Here is a 26,147-nt window from a genome sequence, read left to right as displayed (position 1 = left end):
CTATCTGAAGATCAAGCGACAGTGCGGAGACTTAAATACTGTCGGAAGGAGAGGTGCAGGGTAGTAGTAGTAGTAGTAGTAGTAGTAGTAGTAGTAGTAGTAGTAGTAGTAGTGAGAGGCCACTGAGAGGTCATGTCCCTCTCAGATCCAACACTTCTCACTTGAAAAGCTTGTCCAAGGTGTTTTCTGTACCAAGATGCCACGTGTTGCAGTGTCTGACAAGATAAACATCAAAATGGTATACAATACCGACAGGTTGTTAGGTAAGACACATATGCAACAGTTAGACAACTTTATTCCGAAACGTTTCGCCTACACAGTAGGCTTCTTCAGTCGAATACAGAAAGTAGGCAGGAACAGTAGAGAAGTGAAGACGATGTAATCAGTCCATCACCCTTAAAGTCGTAGAATTTGAGGTTGTCAGTCCCTCGGCCTGGAGAAGTTCAGTTCCATAGTCAGGAACTATCTGAAGATCAAGCGACAGTGCGGAGACTTAAATACTGTCGGAAGGAGAGGTGCAGGGTAGTAGTAGTAGTAGTAGTAGTAGTAGTAGTAGTAGTAGTAGTAGTGAGAGGCCACTGAGAGGTCATGTCCCTCTCAGATCCAACACTTCTCACTTGAAAAGCTTGTCCAAGGTGTTTTCTGTACCAAGATGCCACGTGTTGCAGTGTCTGACAAGATAAACATCAAAATGGTATACAATACCGACAGGTTGTTAGGTAAGACACATATGCAACAGTTAGACAACTTTATTCCGAAACGTTTCGCCTACACAGTAGGCTTCTTCAGTCGAATACAGAAAGTAGGCAGGAACAGTAGAGAAGTGAAGACGATGTAATCAGTCCATCACCCTTAAAGTCGTAGAATTTGAGGTTGTCAGTCCCTCGGCCTGGAGAAGTTCAGTTCCATAGTCAGGAACTATCTGAAGATCAAGCGACAGTGCGGAGACTTAAATACTGTCGGAAGGAGAGGTGCAGGGTAGTAGTAGTAGTAGTAGTAGTAGTAGTAGTAGTAGTAGTAGTAGTAGTGAGAGGCCACTGAGAGGTCATGTCCCTCTCAGATCCAACACTTCTCACTTGAAAAGCTTGTCCAAGGTGTTTTCTGTACCAAGATGCCACGTGTTGCAGTGTCTGACAAGATAAACATCAAAATGGTATACAATACCGACAGGTTGTTAGGTAAGACACATATGCAACAGTTAGACAACTTTATTCCGAAACGTTTCGCCTACACAGTAGGCTTCTTCAGTCGAATACAGAAAGTAGGCAGGAACAGTAGAGAAGTGAAGACGATGTAATCAGTCCATCACCCTTAAAGTCGTAGAATTTGAGGTTGTCAGTCCCTCGGCCTGGAGAAGTTCAGTTCCATAGTCAGGAACTATCTGAAGATCAAGCGACAGTGCGGAGACTTAAATACTGTCGGAAGGAGAGGTGCAGGGTAGTAGTAGTAGTAGTAGTAGTAGTAGTAGTAGTAGTAGTAGTAGTAGTAGTAGTGAGAGGCCACTGAGAGGTCATGTCCCTCTCAGATCCAACACTTCTCACTTGAAAAGCTTGTCCAAGGTGTTTTCTGTACCAAGATGCCACGTGTTGCAGTGTCTGACAAGATAAACATCAAAATGGTATACAATACCGACAGGTTGTTAGGTAAGACACATATGCAACAGTTAGACAACTTTATTCCGAAACGTTTCGCCTACACAGTAGGCTTCTTCAGTCGAATACAGAAAGTAGGCAGGAACAGTAGAGAAGTGAAGACGATGTAATCAGTCCATCACCCTTAAAGTCGTAGAATTTGAGGTTGTCAGTCCCTCGGCCTGGAGAAGTTCAGTTCCATAGTCAGGAACTATCTGAAGATCAAGCGACAGTGCGGAGACTTAAATACTGTCGGAAGGAGAGGTGCAGGGTAGTAGTAGTAGTAGTAGTAGTAGTAGTAGTAGTAGTAGTAGTAGTAGTAGAGAGGCCACTGAGAGGTCATGTCCCTCTCAGATCCAACACTTCTCACTTGAAAAGCTTGTCCAAGGTGTTTTCTGTACCAAGATGCCACGTGTTGCAGTGTCTGACAAGATAAACATCAAAATGGTATACAATACCGACAGGTTGTTAGGTAAGACACATATGCAACAGTTAGACAACTTTATTCCGAAACGTTTCGCCTACACAGTAGGCTTCTTCAGTCGAATACAGAAAGTAGGCAGGAACAGTAGAGAAGTGAAGACGATGTAATCAGTCCATCACCCTTAAAGTCGTAGAATTTGAGGTTGTCAGTCCCTCGGCCTGGAGAAGTTCAGTTCCATAGTCAGGAACTATCTGAAGATCAAGCGACAGTGCGGAGACTTAAATACTGTCGGAAGGAGAGGTGCAGGGTAGTAGTAGTAGTAGTAGTAGTAGTAGTAGTAGTAGTAGTAGTAGTGAGAGGCCACTGAGAGGTCATGTCCCTCTCAGATCCAACACTTCTCACTTGAAAAGCTTGTCCAAGGTGTTTTCTGTACCAAGATGCCACGTGTTGCAGTGTCTGACAAGATAAACATCAAAATGGTATACAATACCGACAGGTTGTTAGGTAAGACACATATGCAACAGTTAGACAACTTTATTCCGAAACGTTTCGCCTACACAGTAGGCTTCTTCAGTCGAATACAGAAAGTAGGCAGGAACAGTAGAGAAGTGAAGACGATGTAATCAGTCCATCACCCTTAAAGTCGTAGAATTTGAGGTTGTCAGTCCCTCGGCCTGGAGAAGTTCAGTTCCATAGTCAGGAACTATCTGAAGATCAAGCGACAGTGCGGAGACTTAAATACTGTCGGAAGGAGAGGTGCAGGGTAGTAGTAGTAGTAGTAGTAGTAGTAGTAGTAGTAGTAGTAGTAGTAGTAGTGAGGCCACTGAGAGGTCATGTCCCTCTCAGATCCAACACTTCTCACTTGAAAAGCTTGTCCAAGGTGTTTTCTGTACCAAGATGCCACGTGTTGCAGTGTCTGACAAGATAAACATCAAAATGGTATACAATACCGACAGGTTGTTAGGTAAGACACATATGCAACAGTTAGACAACTTTATTCCGAAACGTTTCGCCTACACAGTAGGCTTCTTCAGTCGAATACAGAAAGTAGGCAGGAACAGTAGAGAAGTGAAGACGATGTAATCAGTCCATCACCCTTAAAGTCGTAGAATTTGAGGTTGTCAGTCCCTCGGCCTGGAGAAGTTCAGTTCCATAGTCAGGAACTATCTGAAGATCAAGCGACAGTGCGGAGACTTAAATACTGTCGGAAGGAGAGGTGCAGGGTAGTAGTAGTAGTAGTAGTAGTAGTAGTAGTAGTAGTAGTAGTAGTAGTAGGCCACTGAGAGGTCATGTCCCTCTCAGATCCAACACTTCTCACTTGAAAAGCTTGTCCAAGGTGTTTTCTGTACCAAGATGCCACGTGTTGCAGTGTCTGACAAGATAAACATCAAAATGGTATACAATACCGACAGGTTGTTAGGTAAGACACATATGCAACAGTTAGACAACTTTATTCCGAAACGTTTCGCCTACACAGTAGGCTTCTTCAGTCGAATACAGAAAGTAGGCAGGAACAGTAGAGAAGTGAAGACGATGTAATCAGTCCATCACCCTTAAAGTCGTAGAATTTGAGGTTGTCAGTCCCTCGGCCTGGAGAAGTTCAGTTCCATAGTCAGGAACTATCTGAAGATCAAGCGACAGTGCGGAGACTTAAATACTGTCGGAAGGAGAGGTGCAGGGTAGTAGTAGTAGTAGTAGTAGTAGTAGTAGTAGTAGTAGTAGTAGTAGTAGTAGTGAGAGGCCACTGAGAGGTCATGTCCCTCTCAGATCCAACACTTCTCACTTGAAAAGCTTGTCCAAGGTGTTTTCTGTACCAAGATGCCACGTGTTGCAGTGTCTGACAAGATAAACATCAAAATGGTATACAATACCGACAGGTTGTTAGGTAAGACACATATGCAACAGTTAGACAACTTTATTCCGAAACGTTTCGCCTACACAGTAGGCTTCTTCAGTCGAATACAGAAAGTAGGCAGGAACAGTAGAGAAGTGAAGACGATGTAATCAGTCCATCACCCTTAAAGTCGTAGAATTTGAGGTTGTCAGTCCCTCGGCCTGGAGAAGTTCAGTTCCATAGTCAGGAACTATCTGAAGATCAAGCGACAGTGCGGAGACTTAAATACTGTCGGAAGGAGAGGTGCAGGGTAGTAGTAGTAGTAGTAGTAGTAGTAGTAGTAGTAGTAGTAGTAGTGAGAGGCCACTGAGAGGTCATGTCCCTCTCAGATCCAACACTTCTCACTTGAAAAGCTTGTCCAAGGTGTTTTCTGTACCAAGATGCCACGTGTTGCAGTGTCTGACAAGATAAACATCAAAATGGTATACAATACCGACAGGTTGTTAGGTAAGACACATATGCAACAGTTAGACAACTTTATTCCGAAACGTTTCGCCTACACAGTAGGCTTCTTCAGTCGAATACAGAAAGTAGGCAGGAACAGTAGAGAAGTGAAGACGATGTAATCAGTCCATCACCCTTAAAGTCGTAGAATTTGAGGTTGTCAGTCCCTCGGCCTGGAGAAGTTCAGTTCCATAGTCAGGAACTATCTGAAGATCAAGCGACAGTGCGGAGACTTAAATACTGTCGGAAGGAGAGGTGCAGGGTAGTAGTAGTAGTAGTAGTAGTAGTAGTAGTAGTAGTAGTAGTAGTGAGGCCACTGAGAGGTCATGTCCCTCTCAGATCCAACACTTCTCACTTGAAAAGCTTGTCCAAGGTGTTTTCTGTACCAAGATGCCACGTGTTGCAGTGTCTGACAAGATGAACATCAAAATGGTATACAATACCGACAGGTTGTTAGGTAAGACACATATGCAACAGTTAGACAACTTTATTCCGAAACGTTTCGCCTACACAGTAGGCTTCTTCAGTCGAATACAGAAAGTAGGCAGGAACAGTAGAGAAGTGAAGACGATGTAATCAGTCCATCACCCTTAAAGTCGTAGAATTTGAGGTTGTCAGTCCCTCGGCCTGGAGAAGTTCAGTTCCATTGTCAGGAACTATCTTGTCAGACACTGCAACACGTGGCATCTTGGTACAGAAAACACCTTGGACAAGCTTTTCAAGTGAGAAGTGTTGGATCTGAGAGGGACATGACCTCTCAGTGGCCTCTCACTACTACTACTACTACTACTACTACTACTACTACTACTACCCTGCGCCTCTCCTTCCGACAGTATTTAAGTCTCCGCACTGTCGCTTGATCTTCAGATAGTTCCTGACTATGGAACTGAACTTCTCCAGGCCGAGGGACTGACAACCTCAAATTCTACGACTTTAAGGGTGATGGACTGATTACATCGTCTTCACTTCTCTACTGTTCCTGCCTACTTTCTGTATTCGACTGAAGAAGCCTACTGTGTAGGCGAAACGTTTCGGAATAAAGTTGTCTAACTGTTGCATATGTGTCTTACCTAACAACCTGTCGGTATTGTATACCATTTTGATGTTCATCTTGTCAGACACTGCAACACGTGGCATCTTGGTACAGAAAACACCTTGGACAAGCTTTTCAAGTGAGAAGTGTTGGATCTGAGAGGGACATGACCTCTCAGTGGCCTCTCACTACTACTACTACTACTACTACTACTACTACTACTACTACTACCCTGCGCCTCTCCTTCCGACAGTATTTAAGTCTCCGCACTGTCGCTTGATCTTCAGATAGTTCCTGACAATGGAACTGAACTTCTCCAGGCCGAGGGACTGACAACCTCAAATTCTACGACTTTAAGGGTGATGGACTGATTACATCGTCTTCACTTCTCTACTGTTCCTGCCTACTTTCTGTATTCGACTGAAGAAGCCTACTGTGTAGGCGAAACGTTTCGGAATAAAGTTGTCTAACTGTTGCATATGTGTCTTACCTAACAACCTGTCGGTATTGTATACCATTTTGATGTTCATCTTGTCAGACACTGCAACACGTGGCATCTTGGTACAGAAAACACCTTGGACAAGCTTTTCAAGTGAGAAGTGTTGGATCTGAGAGGGACATGACCTCTCAGTGGCCTCTCACTACTACTACTACTACTACTACTACTACTACTACTACTACCCTGCGCCTCTCCTTCCGACAGTATTTAAGTCTCCGCACTGTCGCTTGATCTTCAGATAGTTCCTGACAATGGAACTGAACTTCTCCAGGCCGAGGGACTGACAACCTCAAATTCTACGACTTTAAGGGTGATGGACTGATTACATCGTCTTCACTTCTCTACTGTTCCTGCCTACTTTCTGTATTCGACTGAAGAAGCCTACTGTGTAGGCGAAACGTTTCGGAATAAAGTTGTCTAACTGTTGCATATGTGTCTTACCTAACAACCTGTCGGTATTGTATACCATTTTGATGTTCATCTTGTCAGACACTGCAACACGTGGCATCTTGGTACAGAAAACACCTTGGACAAGCTTTTCAAGTGAGAAGTGTTGGATCTGAGAGGGACATGACCTCTCAGTGGCCTCTCACTACTACTACTACTACTACTACTACTACTACTACTACTACCCTGCGCCTCTCCTTCCGACAGTATTTAAGTCTCCGCACTGTCGCTTGATCTTCAGATAGTTCCTGACAATGGAACTGAACTTCTCCAGGCCGAGGGACTGACAACCTCAAATTCTACGACTTTAAGGGTGATGGACTGATTACATCGTCTTCACTTCTCTACTGTTCCTGCCTACTTTCTGTATTCGACTGAAAGTAGTAGTAGTGAGAATGTAACCACTGAAAGGTCATGTCCCTCTCAGATCCAACACTTCTCACTTGAAAAGCTTGTCCAAGGTGTTTTCTGTACCAAGATGTCATGTGTTGCAGTGTATGACAAGATGAACATCAAAATGGTATACAATACCGACAGGTTGTTAGGTAAGACACATATGCAACAGTTAGACAACTTTATTCCGAAACGTTTCGCCTACACAGTAGGCTTCTTCAGTCGAATACAGAAAATAGGCAGGAACAGTAGAGATGTGAAGACGATGTAATCAGTCCATCACCCTTGTAGTCGTAGAATTTGAAGTTGTCAGTCCCTCGGCCTGGAGAAGTTCAGTTCCACTGCAACACATGGCATCTTGGTACAGAAAATACCTTGGACAAGCTTTTCAAGTGAGAAGTGTTGGATCTGAGAGGGACATGACCTTTCAGTGGTTACATTCTCACTACTACTACTACTACTACTACTACTACTACTACTACTACTACTACTACTACTACTACTACTCTGAACCTCTCCTTCCGACAGTATTAAAGTCTCCGCACTGTCGCTTGATCTTCAGATAGTTCCTGACTATGGAACTGAACTTCTCCAGGCCGAGGGACTGACAACTTCAAATTCTACGACTACAAGGGTGATGGACTGATTACATCGTCTTCACATCTCTACTGTTCCTGCCTATTTTCTGTATTCGACTGAAGAAGCCTACTGTGTAGGCGAAACGTTTCGGAATAAAGTTGTCTAACTGTTGCATATGTGTCTTACCTAACAACCTGTCGGTATTGTATACCATTTTGATGTTCATCTTGTCAGACACTGCAACACATGGCATCTTGGTACAGAAAACACCTTGGACAAGCTTTTCAAGTGAGAAGTGTTGGATCTGAGAGGGACATGACCTTTCAGTGGTTACATTCTCACTACTACTACTACTACTACTACTACTACTACTACTACTCTGCACCTCTTCTTCCGACAGTATTTAAGTCTCCGCACTGTCGCTTGATCTTCAGATAGTTCCTGACTATGGAACTGAACTTCTCCAGGCCGAGGGACTGACAACTTCAAATTCTACGACTACAAGGGTGATGGACTGATTACATCGTCTTCACATCTCTACTGTTCCTGCCTATTTTCTGTATTCGACTGAAGAAGCCTACTGTGTAAGCGAAACGTTTCGGAATAAAGTTGTCTAACTGTTGCATATGTGTGGAAATAAATGGTATAAAATACCGACACAATGGAAATATAAACACAAATGCAGTATAATGTGATCCTTTATTGACAACGTTTCACCCACAAAGTGGGCTTTCTCAAGTCACACACGGATCTACCTATAAATACTTATAGGCATGTTGAGGTCAGGTGGAGAATGCTGCAGCTGATGATCTACCGGGTGGGGTTATAGAGTCTTGGGTAGCTTGGCAGGGGTATTGGACAAGTTTTGAGTAGACCTTCTTCAGTGTTCTATGTTCTTATGTGGGATAGCGATGAAGAAGTTCCTTGGCGAGTGGTTCAGCTATGTTATAGAAGCCATTGTTCTGGTTGAAATTGTTGGTTGTAGAGATGAGCGATGATTCCAGGATTCTTCTTCATCGCTATCCCACATAAGAACATAGAACACTGCAGAAGGTCTACTCAAAACTTGTCCAATACCCCTGCCAAGCTACCCAAGACTCTATAACCCCACCCGGTAGATCATCAGCTGCAGCATTCTCCACCTGACCTCAACATGCCTATAAATACTCTCGTACCTTCCAACCCCAGGTAGATCCGTGTTTGACTTGAGAAAGCCCACTGTGTGGGTGAAACGTTGTCAATAAAGGATCACATTATACTGCATTTGTGTTTATATTTCCGTTGCATATGTGTCTTACCTAACAACCTGTCGGTATTGTATACCATTTTGATGTTCATCTCTCAGTCGGTTCTAAGAGAGGGAGAACTGCAAAAGGGCAGCTGCCTGATGTCTGAAAAACACCGAATGTTGTCCCGATATTGTAAAATGGAGAAAAACAGGTAACATTAAACTATGGGCCAGTGTCCCTGACACGCATAATGTGCAACATTATGAATAAGATTATCAGAAAATTATAGAGGAGCACATGGAAAGGTACGAATTTATAAACAACAGCCAACGAGGTTTTTATGTAAGCCAGTCCACTCTCACAAATCTGATGGTGTTCTATGTCATGGTTACGAAAATCAGGCAGGAGAGAGAGGGATGGATGGATGTAGTGTATGTTTTTGGATTAAGGAGCACTGCAGCAGTCCTACTGGTCCATGCCAGGCAGATCCAACTCTCACTCACATAAGAACATAGGAAAGAAAGAACACTGCAACAAGCCTACTGGCCCATGCAATGCAGGCCCAAGTCTCCTACCGGCTTAAGCCAGAGCCCTAACCTAGTTAGGTCAGGTCACATTCATTTAAGGAAGGAGCACGGCAGTTGACCTAGTAGCACAAGCTAGTCAGGTCCAACTCACACCCACCCACACCCACTCATGTATTTATCTAACCTATTTTTAAAACTACAAAACGTTTTAACCTCTATAACTGTACTGGGGAGTTTGTTCCACTCATATACAACTCTATTACCAAACCAGTACTTTTCTATATCCTTCCAGAATCTGATTTTTTTTCAACTCGAAACCACTGCTGCGAAACCATGCCAACTCATGCCCTTGTCTAACATATTAGAAGTATTAGACATTAGAAGTATTAGACATGTTCAATAACTGTGAATCTCTATTATGTGGTCGTTACGCCAACCAATGGCTTTATAAAGATTTCAAGTTGTTGCACATGTGTCTGATAATCTAACTTGTTGTTAAGGCTACCCTGGGTATATACTTCAGTAATGCTACTCGGGAGTTTGTTACATTCATCCACAACTCTCTTACCAAACCAGGGCTTCCCTATATCTTTTCTTAATCTATTTTTTTCCAACTTGAACCTATTACTGCGAGACCTGTCTTGGTTCGATATTTATGTCTCCTTTATTTATTCCTGTCTTTCATTTATATGCCTCAGTTATATCCTTCTAATTCTACGCCTTTTTCAGAGAATGTATATTCACTGCCATTTGTCTATCCTCGTAGGAAATATTTCTGATGCAGGAGACCAGTTCTGCCATAATTCTCAATGCTTTCCAGCGTATTTATATCCACTTTGTAATACTGTGACCATAACTGTGCAGCATAACCTTATTGAAGCCTAACCAACGATATACTGAGTTAAAGATTAACCTGAGGACTCGTGTTATTTATACTTCTTGATATGAAGCCAAGAATTATTAACTTTACTGCGAACACTTATACACTGTTGTCTTGCTTTAGATTACTGCTGACCAGAACTCCTGAACCTTTATTGTATTCAGAGTAATTGACATCTACATTATTCCCAGGCTACGTTTTAAACTTAATCTGCCACTTCTCTGACCACTGCATCAACCTATCAAGATCTTCCAGTAGCGCTCTCGCGTCCTCATCAGAATTAATCTTGCGGCCTATTTTAGTGTCATCGGTAAATTCGCTTATGTTGCTATTTATTCCTATCATCTATGTCGTTTATGCATATTGCGAACAACAATGGCCCCGACACTGACCCCTATGCAACACTGCTTGTGACACGTCCCCACTCTGCAACACTGCTTGTGACACGTCCCCACTCTGCAACACTGCTTGTGACACGTCCCCACTCTGCAACACTGCTTGTGACACGTCCCCACTCTGCAACACTGCTTGTGACACGTCCCCACTCTGCAACACTGCTTGTGACACGTCCCCACTCTGCAACACTGCTTGTGACACGTCCCCACTCTGCAACACTGCTTGTGACACGTCCCCACTCTGCAACACTGCTTGTGACACGTCCCCACTCTGCAACACTGCTTGTGACACGTCCCCACTCTGCAACACTGCTTGTGACACGTCCCCACTCTGCAACACTGCTTGTGACACGTCCCCACTCTGCAACACTGCTTGTGACACGTCCCCACTCTGCAACACTGCTTGTGACACGTCCCCACTCTGCAACACTGCTTGTGACACGTCCCCACTCTGCAAATTCTCTTGTCCATCTGTCAACCACGTTTCTGTCTATGAGAAAATTTTCTCTCCTATTACATATACTACTTTCTTCAACAAACTCTTGAATAGAACTCTGTCAAAGGCCTTATGAAGACCACATACACACTATCATATTCATTGCTACGATCTACCTCCTCAAATACGTCGATGAAAAAAGTTAGTAAATTCAAAATGCAGGAACGCCTCTTTGTAAAAACCATGCTGAAATTCACAAATCAATTTATGTCTTTCAAGGTGGCTTCGAATAGTATCGATAATTATTGATTTCATCAGTTTTCCCCCCAAAGGTTAGTCTCACTGGTCTATAATTCGAAGCTAAGGACCTATCCCATGTTTTGTAGACAGATATCACATTTGTCATTTGCCACTTATCCGGCACCATACCAGTTTGTTGCGACATTTTGAAAACACTATCAAATGATTTATTAAGTTCATCCTTACATTCCTTTATAACCCTTGAAAACAGTTCATCAGTGTCCGGAGATTCGTTTGGTATTAACCTATTTGTCTGAGAACCATGTCACTAGTGAATTTGATCGTGTATAACCCATGTTCGTCCACACCTGTATGATTAAAACATTATATAGATAACTGAAGTGTAATGAACACTTGTCAAATTATATAATTAAATAGTTATTATATAATTAAGAGACCGTTTATAGAGTAACTCTTATAAAAGACTGATAAAAGGTAAAGGAGCAGTGACAGGATAAACACTACAGAGGATCAAGGAATATTTAACAGTCAGGAAACAAGTTATTGACTGGGAGGATGTGACTGAGTGTGATCCTAGTGGAACCCCCGCAAGGATTAGTACCTGTATGAGTTCTGTTTCTTATACACTTAACAGACATGACAGAATAAATCGAGTCAGAGGCATCCCTCTACATAGATGGTATAAAGCTAATGATTAGAATACAAACAGAGGGAATTGAGAAAAGGCACGATGGAGGATTGGCCTCACAAGTGAGTATTAGATTTTAACCTCAGTAAATGCAAAGTTATGAATCTCAGAGAAAGGCAAAGAAGACCGAAAACAGAGTACACGCTCTGACTCAAAAACTGCAGATCTTCCTTCAGACCTTAGCCAGAGCATAGTTTCGAAAATTTCTACCGAGGCACATATCAACTGGATAATACATTACACAACAACAGCCAAAGCGGGAGAGGCAAATTTAAGGGTAGCTTTCAGAAGCCTCAAGAAGAAAGTAATAACATTCCTAAAAAGGCATGTAAGGCCCATCTAGGAGTCTGTAGTACCAGTATAGAACCCGCATCTGCTAAAGAATATAACGAAGCTAGAAAAGTGAGAAGCGAGGGGTATGAACTATGAGGAGACTACATGAGCTAAACCTAATGACTAGAGGACAGAAGGAGCAGGGATGATATGATTATAACATAGAAAATACCGAGAGGAACTGACAGGGTGGACAGGGCGAGTCTGAGCGCCGAGCTAATAGCTGAAACCACAGAAGAGTCACAGGGAAGTCATGATATACATAAGCCTTCGAGTGGTCAGGAGGTGGAACTAGACACAGATGGTAGAGGCAAGATCCATACATGGCCTTAAGAACAGATATGACATATGCTTCACACAGTTAGGAGAGATCAAACACATTAACGGCTTGCAGGATTGGCCAGGAGCAGACGGAACCACATAACATTCAACCACACTTAAGTGTGCAGAAATAGGTGGGCACACACACACACACACACACACACACACACACACACACACACACACACACACACACACACACACACACACACACACGCGCGCGCGATTATCAGGAAGAGAGTGGTGGATCACCTAGAGAGGAATGAGCTTATCAACGACAGCCAGCATGGTTTCAGAGATGGAAATCCTGTGTCACAAACCAACTGGAGTTCTATGACAGGGTGACGGCAGTAAGACAAGAGAGAGAGAGAGAGAGAGAGAGAGAGAGAGAGAGAGAGAGAGAGAGAGAGAGAGAGAGAGAGAGAGAGGTGGGTAGACTGCATTTTCCTGGACTGTAAAAAGGCGTTTGACACAGTCCACACAAGAGATTAGTGCAAAAGCTGGAGGACCAGGCAGGAATAAAAGGGAGGGCACTGCAATGCATCAGGGAATACCTGTCAGGAAGACAACAGCGAGTCATGGTACGTGGCGAGGTGTCAGAGTGGGCGCCTGTGACGAGCGGGGCTCCACAAGGGTCAGTCCTAGGACCGGTGCTGTTCCTAGTATTCGTGAATGACATGACGGAAGGAATAGATTCAGAGTTGTCCCTGTTTGCAGACGATGTGAAGTTGATTAGAAGAATTAAATCGGACGAGGACCAGGCAGAACTACAAAGGGATCTGGACAGGCTGCAGGCCTGGTTCAAAAACTAGCTTCTGGAGTTCAACCCCAACAAGTGCAAAGTCATGAAGATTGGGGAAGAACAAAGAAGACCGCAGACGGAGTACAGTCTAGGGGGGCCAGAGACTACAAACCTCACTCAAGGAACAGGATCTTGGGGTGAGTATAACACCGGGTACATCTCCTGAGGCGCACATCAACCAAATAACTGCTGCAGTATACGGGCGCCTGGGTAACCTAAGAACAGCATTCCGACATCTCAATAAGGACTCATTCAGGACACTGTACACCGTGTACGTTAGGCCTATATTGGAGTATGCAGCACCAGTTTGGAACCCACACCTAGCCAAGCACGTAAGGAAACCAGAGAAAGTGCAAAGGTTTGCAACAAGACTAGTCCCGGTGCTAAGGGGCATGTCCTACCAGGAGAGGTTAAGGGAAATCGACCTGACGACACTGGATGACAGGAGAGATATGGGGGGGATATGATAACAGCATATAAAATACTGAGGGGAATCGACAAGGTGGACAGACGCAGGATGTTCCAGAGATGGGACACAGCAACAAGGGGACACAGTTGGAAGTTGAAGACCGAGATGAATCACAGGGATGTTAGGAAGTATTTCTTCAGTCACAGAGTAGTCAGGAAGTGGAATAGTCTGGGAATCGATGTAGTGGAGGCAGGATCCATACATAGCTTTAAGCAGAGGTATGATAAAGCTCATGGTGCGGGGAGAGTGACCCAGTAGAGGCCAGTGAAGAGGCGGGGGCAGGAGCTATGACTCGACCCCTGCAACCACAACTAGGTGAGTAGGTTAGCACACACACACACACACACACACACACACACATACACACACACACACACATACACACACACACACACACACACACACACACACACACACACACACAAGGGAATGTCGTACGAGGAAAGGTTAAGGGAAATCGGACTGACGACACTGGAGGACAGAAGGGTCAGGGGAGACATGATAACGACATACAAGATACTGCGGGGAATAGACAAGGTGGACAGAGATAGGATGTTCCAGAGAGGGGACACAGGGACAAGGGGTCACAACTGGAAGCTGAAGACTCAGACGAGTCACAGGGACGTTAGGAAGTATTTCTTCAGTCATAGAGTTGTCAGCAAGTGGAATAGCCTAGCAAGTGAAGTAGTGGAGGCAGGAACCATACATAGTTTTAAGAAGAGGTATGACAAAGCTCAGGAAGCAGAGAGAGAGAGGATCCAGTAGCGATCAGTGAAGAGGCGGGGCCAGGAGCTGAGTCTCGACCCCTGCAACCACAATTAGGTGAGTACAATTAGGTGAGTACACACACACACACACACACAGGATACCAAATCCTGAGGAAAGACAGAGGGAACAGGGGGGGTGGAGGAGTGGCGTTGCTGATCAAAAATCGCTGGAATTTTGATGAGCTGGAGAGAGGAGACAGCGGAGAAGAAAGTGATTACATAGCGGGAACACTTCACTCTGGAGGTCCCAAGGTGGTAATAGCAGTGATGTATAACCCACCACAGAACAGCAGGAGGCCAAGGCAAGAGTACGACGAGAGCAATAGAGCGATGGTTGACACACTGGCTAGAGTGGCCAGAAGAGCTCATGCATGCAGGGCAAAGCTCCTGATCATGGGTGACTTTAACCACAAGGAGATCGATTGGGAGAACTTGGACCCACATGGGGGCCAAGATACATGGAGGGCTAAGATGATGGAGGTGGTACTGGAAAACTTCATGTGCCAACACGTAAGGGACACTACAAGAGAGAGAGGAGAGGATGAACCAGCAAGGCTGGACTTAGTATTCACCTCGAGTAGTGCAGATATCGAGGACATTACATATGAAAGACCCCTTGGAGCCAGTGACCATGTGGTTTTAAGCTTCGAATACACAGTAGAGCTACAAGTGGAGGGAGAAGCAGGAAGGCCAGGACGAATGAAGCCAAACTACAAGAAAGGGGACTACACAGGAATGAGGAACTACCTGAACGGGGTTCAGTGGGACAGAGAACTGGCAGGGAAGCCAGTTAATGAGATGATGGAATATGTAGCAACAAAATGCAAGGAGGCTGAGGAGAGGTTTGTACCCAAGGGTAACGGGAATAATGAAAAAGCCAGGATGAGCCCATGGTTTACCCAAAGGTGCAGGGAGGCAAAAACCAAGTGTGCTAGGGAATGGAAGAAATATAGAAGGCAAAGGACCCAGGAGAATAAGGAGAACAGTCGTAGAGCCAGAAACGAATATGCACAGATAAGAAGGGAGGCCCAAAGACAATATGAAAATGACATAGCAGCGAAAGCCAAATCTGACCCGAAACTGTTGTATAGCCACATCAGGAGGAAAACAACAGTCAAGGACCAGGTAATCAGGCTAAGGAAGGAAGGAGGAGAGACAACAAGAAATGACCGTGAAGTATGTGAAGAACTCAACAAGAGATTCAAAGAAGTGTTCACAGAGGAGACAGAAGGGACTCCAGAAAGACGGAGAGGTGGGGCACACCACCAAGTGCTGGACACAGTGCACACAACCGAGGAAGAAGTGAAGAGGCTTCTGAGTGAGCTAGATACCTCAAAGGCAATGGGGCCAGATAACATCTCCCCATGGGTATTGAGAGAGGGAGCAGAGGCGCTATGTGTACCCCTAACAACAATATTCAATACATCTATCGAAACAGGGAGATTGCCTGAGGCATGGAAGACAGCAAATGTAGTCCCAATCTTTAAAAAAGGAGACAGACATGAAGCATTAAACTACAGACCAGTGTCACTGACATGTATAGTATGCAAAATCATGGAGAAGATTATCAGGAGAAGAGTGGTGGAACACCTAGAAAGGAACGATCTCATCAACAGCAGCCAACATGGTTTCAGGGACGGGAAATCCTGTGTCACAAACCTACTGGAGTTCTATGACATGGTGACAGCAGTAAGACAAGAGAGAGAGGGGTGGGTGGATTGTATTTTCTTGGACTGCAAGAAGGCGTTTGACACAGTTCCACACAAGAGATTGGTGCAAAAACTGGAGGACCAAGCAGGGGTAACAGGGAAGGCACTACAATGGATCAGGGAATACTTGTCAGGAAGACAGCAGCGAGTCATGGTACGTGGCGAGGTGTCAGAGTGGGCACCTGTGACCAGCGGGGTCCCGCAGGGGTCAGTCCTAGGACCAGTGCTGTTTCTGGTATTTGTGAACGACATGACGGAAGGAATAGACTCTGAGGTGTCCCTGTTTGCAGATGGCGAAGTTGATGAGAAGAATTCACTCGATCGAAGACCAGGCAGAACTGCAAAGGGATCTGGACAGGCTGCAGACCTGGTCCAGCAATTGGCTCCTGGAGTTCAATCCCACCAAGTGCAAAGTCATGAAGATTGGGGAAGGGCAAAGAAGACCGCAGACGGAGTACAGTCTAGGGGGCCAGAGACTACAAACCTCACTCAAGGAAAAAGATCTTGGGGTGAGTATAACACCAGGCACATCTCCTGAAGCGCACATCAACCAAATAACTGCTGCAGCATATGGGCGCCTAGCAAACCTCAGAACAGCATTCCGACATCTTAATAAGGAATCGTTCAGGACCCTGTACACCATGTACGTTAGGCCCATATTGGAGTATGCGGCACCAGTTTGGAACCCACACCTAGCCAAGCATGTAAAGAAACTAGAGAAAGTGCAAAGGTTTGCAACAAGACTAGTCCCAGAGCTAAGAGGTATGTCCTACGAGGAGAGGTTAAGGGAAATCAACCTGACGACACTGGAGGACAGGAGAGATAGGGGGGACATGATAACGACATACAAAATACTGAGAGGAATTGACAAGGTGGACAAAGACAGGATGTTCCAGAGATTGGACACAGTAACAAGGGGACACAGTTGGAAGCTGAAGACACAGATGAATCACAGGGATGTTAGGAAGTATTTCTTCAGCCACAGAGTAGTCAGTAAGAGGAATAGTTTGGGAAGCGATGTAGTGGAGGCAGGATCCATACATAGCTTTAAGCAGAGGTATGATAAAGCTCACGGCTCAGGGAGAGTGACCTAGTAGCGATCAGTGAAGAGGCGGGGCCAGGAGCTCGGACTCGACCCCCGCAACCTCAACTAGGTGAGTACACACACACACACACACACACACACTCTCTCTCTCTCTCTCTCTCTCTCTCTCTCTCTTTCTTCTTCTTCTTCTTCTTCTTCTTCTTCCTCTTCTTCCTCTTCCTCCTCTTCCTCCTCTTCCTCCTCCTCTTCCTCCTCTTCCTCCTCTTCCTCCTCTTCCTCCTCTTCCTCCTCTTCCTCCTCCTCCTCCTCCTCCTCTTCTTCTTCCCTTAAATCGTCAAATTAAAACTGCTACATTCTGAAAATTCATTCCCAAAAGTTCTTAGAACTTTTACCACAATGATAATAGAAAAATCAGAAAAAATAATTTCCCACCTTCATCCAGCATCACCAAACTGATTTAATTCCAAACTTTATTTTGTTCTTCCTCACTCCTATTCCTCCTACTTCTTCCTATTTGCTTGGGATCACTTCTTCCATCAACATATACCAGTTCTTCAAATATTATTTTAGTTATCCCAGTATTCCTATCTCCCTATTCAATGATTTCCCTCTTATTTTTTTTCCTGTTATATCCATCTGTTTCTTAAGTTTTTTAAACTTATTAATCTCACTCTAAAATATTTTCCTATTCTCAGCAAAATTTGGTGATAAAACTTCACTCAATATCTCACTGGTTCACATTCTTCATTTCCTAAATTCTCCTCTAATTTCTTTTTTTTATGTATATTATCCACCTTTCATTTACCACTTCCACATTCTAGAAGCCTCTCAAGTAGGCACTGGACAAGCACCTAAAGTCAGTACCTGACCAGCCGGGCTGTGGTTCGTACGCTGGATTGCGTGCGGCCAGCAGTAACAGCCTGGTGGATCAGGCCCTGATCCACCATGAGGCCTGGTCACAGACCGGGCCGCGGGGGCGTTGACCCCCGGAACTCTCTCCAGGTAAACTCCAGGTATGCTAATTTTATCTCCCTTATCACGCTATACTTCGTCATACCACCAATGGCTTTTCTTTCCTTTCCCACCCACCCTTTTTATAATTTTTAACACTCTGGCAGTTTCCCACCCAGGCAGGGTGACCCACCGAGGCAGGGTGACCCACCGAGGCAGGGTGACCCACCGAGGCAAGGTGACCCACCGAGGCAGGGTGACCCACCGAGGCAGGGTGACCCACCGAGGCAAGGTGACCCACCGAGGCAGGGTGAAAAAGAAGAAACAAAAGCGTGTCTCCTTTCTTAAGTTTAGTAACTGATGCAGGAGAAGGGGTTACAATTCTCTTGCTCTTGTCTCACCCTTTTAAACGCACGAATTTCTGCCACATTAACACATTACAAAAACTACAGCATAGTCATCAACACTCCACATTAGTTGTATTCTCTCTAGCCACCTTACTTCCTATAGTTGCTTATATCTTACCCTATCTTCCTTAATTTATTAAGTTTCAATCTTATCCACTCATGGGATTCTCCTTGTACCCCATCTACCTTTTACTCTCACTGTAGGTAGAACTAAATAATAAATCTGTTGCCTCTTTAAAAGCATGTGAATACATGAGACTTCTGATCAGGCTTTTATCTATCAATTGTATTTCCACTGGTACCCAATTTTTCATAGGTATTGCCACCTGTATGTTAATACACGGAAATGGAACAGTTCAGAGTGCAGAAAAATCTTATGTGGTAAATATTAACGTAGAAGATTTAAAGAGGATTAAAAGAGGTAGTCACGAGTTATTACACTACTATACCAAATTCAATAAAATTGGCAAATAAGGATATAAACCCAAAACTAATTTAAACGTTAAATTAAGAAGCGTCAACCTTGAAGCCAAGCTGAAGAGGTATTCTCTTGGTATCGCAGAGCCCAAAATCTTAAAATAAACAAACACATTAAGATTGAAGCTGCTCAGAATTTTCCCAGTGTTTTCCAGAAAAATTAAAAAAAAAATGAGACTACGAAGGCCAAAATCAAGCCAAACTTTTCTGTAATTAGGACTGAATACTTATATAAGTAAGCAATCAAGTAATTAAGTCTTATTTAAATATTGGGTACTTAACATGCATTTTTTTGCAATGGTTTACAAGCCAAACAGACGTTATGTGCACACTAAGTTCACTGCTGAATGTACAGCGAACTGTACATTCACTGTGATTTTGTCATGTCTACCTTTTTATACAGAAATCAAGCAGATTAATGAAGCTGCCAAATAATAACTTACACAAGCTAATATCAAGATTCTTTTAAATATAACACATGAATCCTTAATGTTCAAAGTCGATCAGAAGAGAAGTATCCAAGTTTTTACACAGAAAAAATGCGCCTACAAAACCACTTCAGCCATTTCATTAGAAATGGTTTAATGGCCGATTGGCCATTAAACATCGAAGTCGTTCAGAATAATTTCATTTTAATCAGGGCGAAGTGCTAAATCATGTAGAGCCTGTGGGATAGGGGGTACTCCGACTTGCTCCACGAAAGGGCAGGATGAATCTGGTTCCCTGGATCAAGATCCCCTCACCAGCATCAAGACAATAATGCTACACCATTTCAAGATTAAATATTTCAAACTGGCACCAGCACACTCCATTAAGAATGCCAACATTCTTCTAAGTAGGACGTACGAATGTTGAAATTCTGAAGCCTACTGAGAAAGAGTTTCAAATATAATCTCAAGAAGCCATTCCACGAAGCTTCATCATAGTAATATACTGAAAAACTGAAGCCAATCGGAGAGCATTCTGAAGTCTTAAACAGGAAGGAAATTAGTTCAGTATAAGAACACTGTAGTTAATAATGTGATTAATATGACTAACAAAATTCAAGAAAATTTAAAACGTTCTATAAAAACAAGCTTTCAGTATTTTTAAATTTTCTCTTTTTCAGTTAATTTTCATTTAAATTTCTCAACGATCCTCTAAGAACAATTTTTTTTTTAATTCCATTTTGATGCAAAATTCTATAAAACCGTCAAAGTGGCGAGTACGAAGCTCAAATACAAAAATATTTCCGGTTAACAGTCACCAGTGTTTAAGAGTTTGAAGCCGATCAGAAGAGGCATTCTCTAGTTATTACATGACAATCTGCTTGGGTAATAAAATTTCCAGTTTTAAATGTTCATAGTTCAAAACGAAAGCTTTAGAATCTAACTGGACCATCCCTACGATCCCCGTTGGGGAGGGGAACACTATTTATCGTCCACAATGTACCTCTCCAATCGTGTGAAGATCAAACCCGACAGCGGGACTGTCAATGACACAACCAAGCTAGCCCTCGCAGCTACCATCAGTGGTACTCTGCGAGTCAAGTGCAACGCAATCCTCTTTCTCAAGGAAGCTTTCGTGGTCATCTGCACAGACGACTTCGAGGCCGATAAACTAACTACCACTGAAGCTATCTCCACTTTCGACCAACGAGAATTTCAAGTCCTAACATCCCCAGCCCTGAAAGCCAAGAGAACTGTGTTTCTCAAGAAGCTCGACAAACTCATCACAACCCAAGATCTCAGAAACCAAATCATCAATCGAAGACCAAAACACCTGGGCCAAGATAGAACACATCATTAGAATTCACAATGCTTCCTCCATGCTGAAGATCACATTCAGCGACGTCAACATGGCAACCAGAGCTCTCAAGGAGGGCCTGGCCATCGTCTATTTCCACATCCATCCAACATTTATTGAAGCAGAGAAATTTAAATACATCTCTCAGTGTTACAACTGCTATTCTTACCAGCATACCACGAAGAACTGCCCCTCCATAGACAAGAAGATCTGTGCTACCTGTGGCATAGAAGGCCACGATTTCAAGTCATGCACCTCTACCACTCCACCCAAATGCCTCAACTGCAAAAGCGACCACCACACCTTGGCGGCCAAATGCCCCACCAGACGGGAACTACTGAAAAAACAGCTCGAACAACAGCAGACTCCAACTACCCAAGCAACCTCATATGCTACCATTACCAGGAATCAACCTGACTCCACCCAAGTTCTCCAGGTCACCACGACTACATCTCCACCACTGCCCGTGGGTGAGTCCACCAAAATCCTATACTGCATCATATATGCCCACGTCCACAATGTTGCGGTACCAGGCTCCTTCAACACCACGATCAACGAACTCTTCCAACTCAACAACATGCCCAACTTTATATTCCCTGCATCACCACCGTCAAGTGACATTGTGAAGTCCACTACTAACATCACCTCTGCTCCTCCACCACCACCACCGACCACTCAAGAGTTCGACCAATCAGAGACCACTGAACCACAGCAGAATCCCACCAATGGCAGCCCTCCTCCAGCCTCTCCCTCAACCACCACGACCAACCAAGCTCCGCCATCCACTCCGCCTTACTCACCTCCACCACCGCCTTCTCCACCTTCCTCACCACCACCACCTACCCCATCAACCTTCAAGTACAGAGTAGTCACGTTCTACACCACTAAACAATTCAGCAAAGCAATGCCTCGCCAAGAACTCATCCAACGACTCCAAAACAACACTGCAAAATTCACCTGCCACGAAAAGCCATCTACCCTCAATGAGATAATCTACCAACTCAACAACCACGCATATGATCCCAACTCCACCAAAAACGTGTTACACCTCTCCAGAACAAGATTCAATGCAGTCTGCAGCGGATCAAGTGTATAACCAACCACCTCCAAAATGAAGTTCCCCAGCACTTTGCTATTTAGCTAAAGCTGGGGTGTGGCTCCAAAACGACCCTGTTTTCCTGGGCACCACCGTCCTCCCAGCCATCTCCTGCCAGGCATCTGAGTACCAGCCCTACTCTACTGACACTGCTGCCTCCAGCACATCTCGCTCCAGCACAACCCCTTGCAGTACCTCTGCACATCACGCTCCAGAGTGGTCGGGCCACTCACCTATACTTCCCCACCTCCTGCTCCACCCTCCCAATCTCTTCCATTTTTTCATCCCTCCCAACCCTCTTCCTTCCCATTCTTACCAATCCTCAGGTCAGAACCTCGAACATCGAATCTAACTGTTCACTGTTGTAGTCGGGAATTAGATGTTATCCGACTTAATTTCCGTGATTTAGGTTTCTGAAGTTTTTTCATAAAGGACAAAATCTTGTCCCTAATTAGGTCCCTTTTGCATCTCTGTCCTTCACCGCTGCTGTGTCCTGCTCATTGATGCTGCACCATCTGGCTTGATCTCATCTTTCAGCAATCTGTGTTTTCTCCTTCCTGATCTTAGATTATTTAGAGACTTGTTCTGATGTGCCAGTCTTTACCCCTGTCGTATATATACTAATATATTTATGTAGTGTAAAGAACGAGTATACACAATCACATCAGATGATACAGATTATAATATCCGACATATACACAGTTTTATTAATTTTATTCATAAGTTTATAAGCAATTTGCGTAAGTGTCATGCTGTAACAATGATATTATTCAGTATTTTAAATGTGCATACTCTTCTGAACCATTTTTTTATTAATATTCTTTAAAAGTAATCAACTTTACTCTGTAAGTTTCCTTTCCCTTTTCGATAACTTCAAGTTCATGGCATTACTAAAGGCACTATTGCACAGGCAGCAAGTTTGACTGGAGAAACTTGGGGCAAGAAATAGTCTCTTATACAGCCCTTTTAAGAGCCAGATTCCGGCTAGTCGCCAGGGATGTGTGTACATCCTGGTAAACTCTAGTTCATTTTTACTCTAATAATCTTACACTATTCGTTTTCTACGGACTACTGCGCCTATCTGCATTCTCCCCATTGGAATTCTTCCCCATAAACAGCAAGACCCCTAACAAATTCTCCTCTACCGACGCCTTATTCTACACATTCCCTCTCACATTCCCTCCCTTTGCCACATTCCATTCCATTCATTTCCTCCACCTAGGCAAGCACATGCAAGGTATTATTACCAAGACACTAATATTGAACTCTCGAATGCATTCCAGTGTTGATGAATTTCTACACAAAACAGTAGTTTAATAAACCAATGAGGAAAATCCAATAAAGTTTAGAAATTGCAACTTGCCACTGAAAAGTATTTAGAAAATATAAATTTTTTTCCTTCACTGCGAAAAATATCAAGCGTCAATTATTAACTCGCATTATCATAAAAATATATATTGAATTTATCTCTGAAACGTAAGTTATATTTATAAGAAAATGACTGAGATGCAAGTAAAACTTCAAACATTCACAAAACACTTCATTATATGAAAACCGACACGCACTCAAGCACATATTCCCCCCCAAAATGACAAGAAAAACACCTGCTCCATGAAAACGAGCACACACACTAACACGTGTTCAAACGAAAACGTGTACGTGTAAGACATATACTCAGAAAAGCATGCTCAGTGTCTGTGCGTTAATATATATTTTTATTAACACACCGGCCGTTTCCCACCAAGGCAGGGTGGCCCAAAAAAGAAAAACTTTAATCATTCACTCCATCACTGTCTTGCCGGAGGTGCGCTTACACTACAGTTATAAAACTTCAACATTAACACCCCTCCTTCAGAGTGCAGACACTGTACTTCCCATCTCCAGGACTCGAGTCCGGTCTGCCCGTTTCCTAGAATCCCTTTATGAATGTTATCTTGCTCTCCAATAGCATTTCAAGTCCTTAAAACCATTTGTCTCCACTTATTCCTATCTAACACGTTCATGCATGCTTGCTGGAAGTTCAATCCCCTCGCACACAAAACGTCCTTGACCCCCCTCCCTCCAACCCTTCCTAAGCCGACCCCTACCTTGCCTTTCTTCTACAACGGATTTATATGCTCTCCAAGTCATTCTATTTCGTTCCAGCCCCTCTAAATGTCCGAACCACTTCAACAACCCCTCCTCAGCCCTCTGGATAATACTTTTAGTAACCCGGCACCTCCTCCTAATTTCCTAACTACCGAATCTCTGCATTATATTCACACCACGACATCTCCACTGCCTCCAGCCTTCTCCTTGCTGCAACATTCACCACCCATGCTTCACACTCGTATAAGAGAGTTGGTATAACTATACTATCATACATTCTTCTCTTTGCTTCCATGGATAAAGTTCTTTGTCTCCACAGACTTCTCAGTGCACCATTCACCTTTTTCCCCTCGTCAGTTCTATGATTCACCTCATTTTTCATAGACCCATCTGCTGACACTTCCACTCCTAAATATCTGATACATTTACCTCCTCCATACTCTCTCCCTCCATTTTGATATCCAGCCTTCGTTACCTAAATTTTTCGATAACATCATCGCCTTACTCTTTCCTATATTCACTTTTAATTTCATTCTTTTATACACACTACCAAACTCATCCATCAACCTTTGCCGAATAGGTAAACTTGCGATTTTGGCTCTTCTTGCCGAGTAAGGCAAGCGAAAAATTGTGTGTGCAATAATTTCGCAAAAATCAATATGAACCTAACGAAAAAAATATGTTTCATAGTGTTTATTATCAAATTATTGTAAACTGATCTAAAATATATTTAGTTGGATTATGCTAAATTAAATTGAGTTTGTTATAATAAGGTTAGGTAAGTAACTCAGAAGCCTGTGTGTTAACTGCCTGACCTGTGGGTAGCAAACTGGGGTGTACAAAGACACATGAGCACAATTCAAGACGTACGTAGCGTAATGTAACCTATGTACATAGTTACATTATGTACATTGTTACCTAATGTACATAGTACCTGTTCTTCATCTAGAGAATGTATACCACAGGAGGATGATCTAGATAGGAATAGCACTTTCTATGCCCTCCCTTCCCAATCTGCTGTTCAGTTCTCTTCCCGTCCTATTTCCTATTCTCTGTGCTACTCTTTCCTTAATTCTTTCTTTTCTCCTGCATTCCCGTCCCCTATCTTCTGCATTTTTTCTTCCGTGTCTTCTCTTCTAACTTTCTTTCCTGTCATTTCCTTCTTTGATCCTCTGCCTTATCTCCTTCATTCCTTCCTTTCTGTTTCTTCTCTCTTTTCACCTATTGTTTTCTTCCGTCCTCTATCTCGCGTCCTTCCCTTTCACCCCCCTTCCTCTCCTGTCCTTCTCTTTTCTGCCCATCTCTTACCTTCTCTCTCTCCTCTTTTCGTCTCCTAGTCCCCTAGCCCCTATTTCTTTTCTTTCTCCTGTCTCCTGTCTCTCTCTCTCTCTCTTACACAGGGTTTTACAAGGTCAGGTTAAGGTTCGTAACTTTATTTAAACGCTACGAGCTATTACCTACATTATACTCTCTCTCTGTCTCTCTGACTCTCTCTCTCTCTCTCTCTCTCTCTCTCTCTCTCTCTCCTGCCATTCCTTCTCTTGAGTCAAAATTTTACAGGTAAACTTGTAAATAATAGCGTCATTACCTTGGTGCTCCTGAGCGCCGCTGCTTCTCTTAATAAGCAACATTTCTCCTTTATGTAACAACTTACAAATATTAACTTTAAAACGCAGACTTGTAAAAGTAAATGTGTTAACGTAAATGTGTAAATGTAAAACCATGGGTTTTATTATAAAAAAATATTAATATTTCAACAAACGACGGTGTAAATGCGAACACATGTAGGTAAAAAAATGTAAATATGAAAGACTATGTAAAATTAATATAATTAAAATTAATATAATTAAAATTAATGCAATTAATAAAATTTTAATTAATATAATTAAAATTAATATGATTAATATAATTAAAATTAATATAACTAAAATTAATGTAATTAATATAATTAAAATTAATGTAATTTATATAATTAAAATTAATGTAATTAATATAATTAAAATTAATGTAATTAATATAATTATAATTAATATAATTAAAATTAATGTAATTAATATAATTATAATTAATATAATTAAAATTAATGTAATTAATATAATTATAATTAATATAATTAAAATTAATGTAATTAATATAA

Source organism: Cherax quadricarinatus, chromosome 70, assembly GCF_038502225.1.
Source record: "Cherax quadricarinatus isolate ZL_2023a chromosome 70, ASM3850222v1, whole genome shotgun sequence".
Classification (NCBI taxonomy): Eukaryota; Metazoa; Arthropoda; class Malacostraca; order Decapoda; family Parastacidae; genus Cherax; species Cherax quadricarinatus.
The sequence above is the reverse complement of the archived record's forward strand: the minus strand, read 5'-3'. Positions refer to the sequence as shown.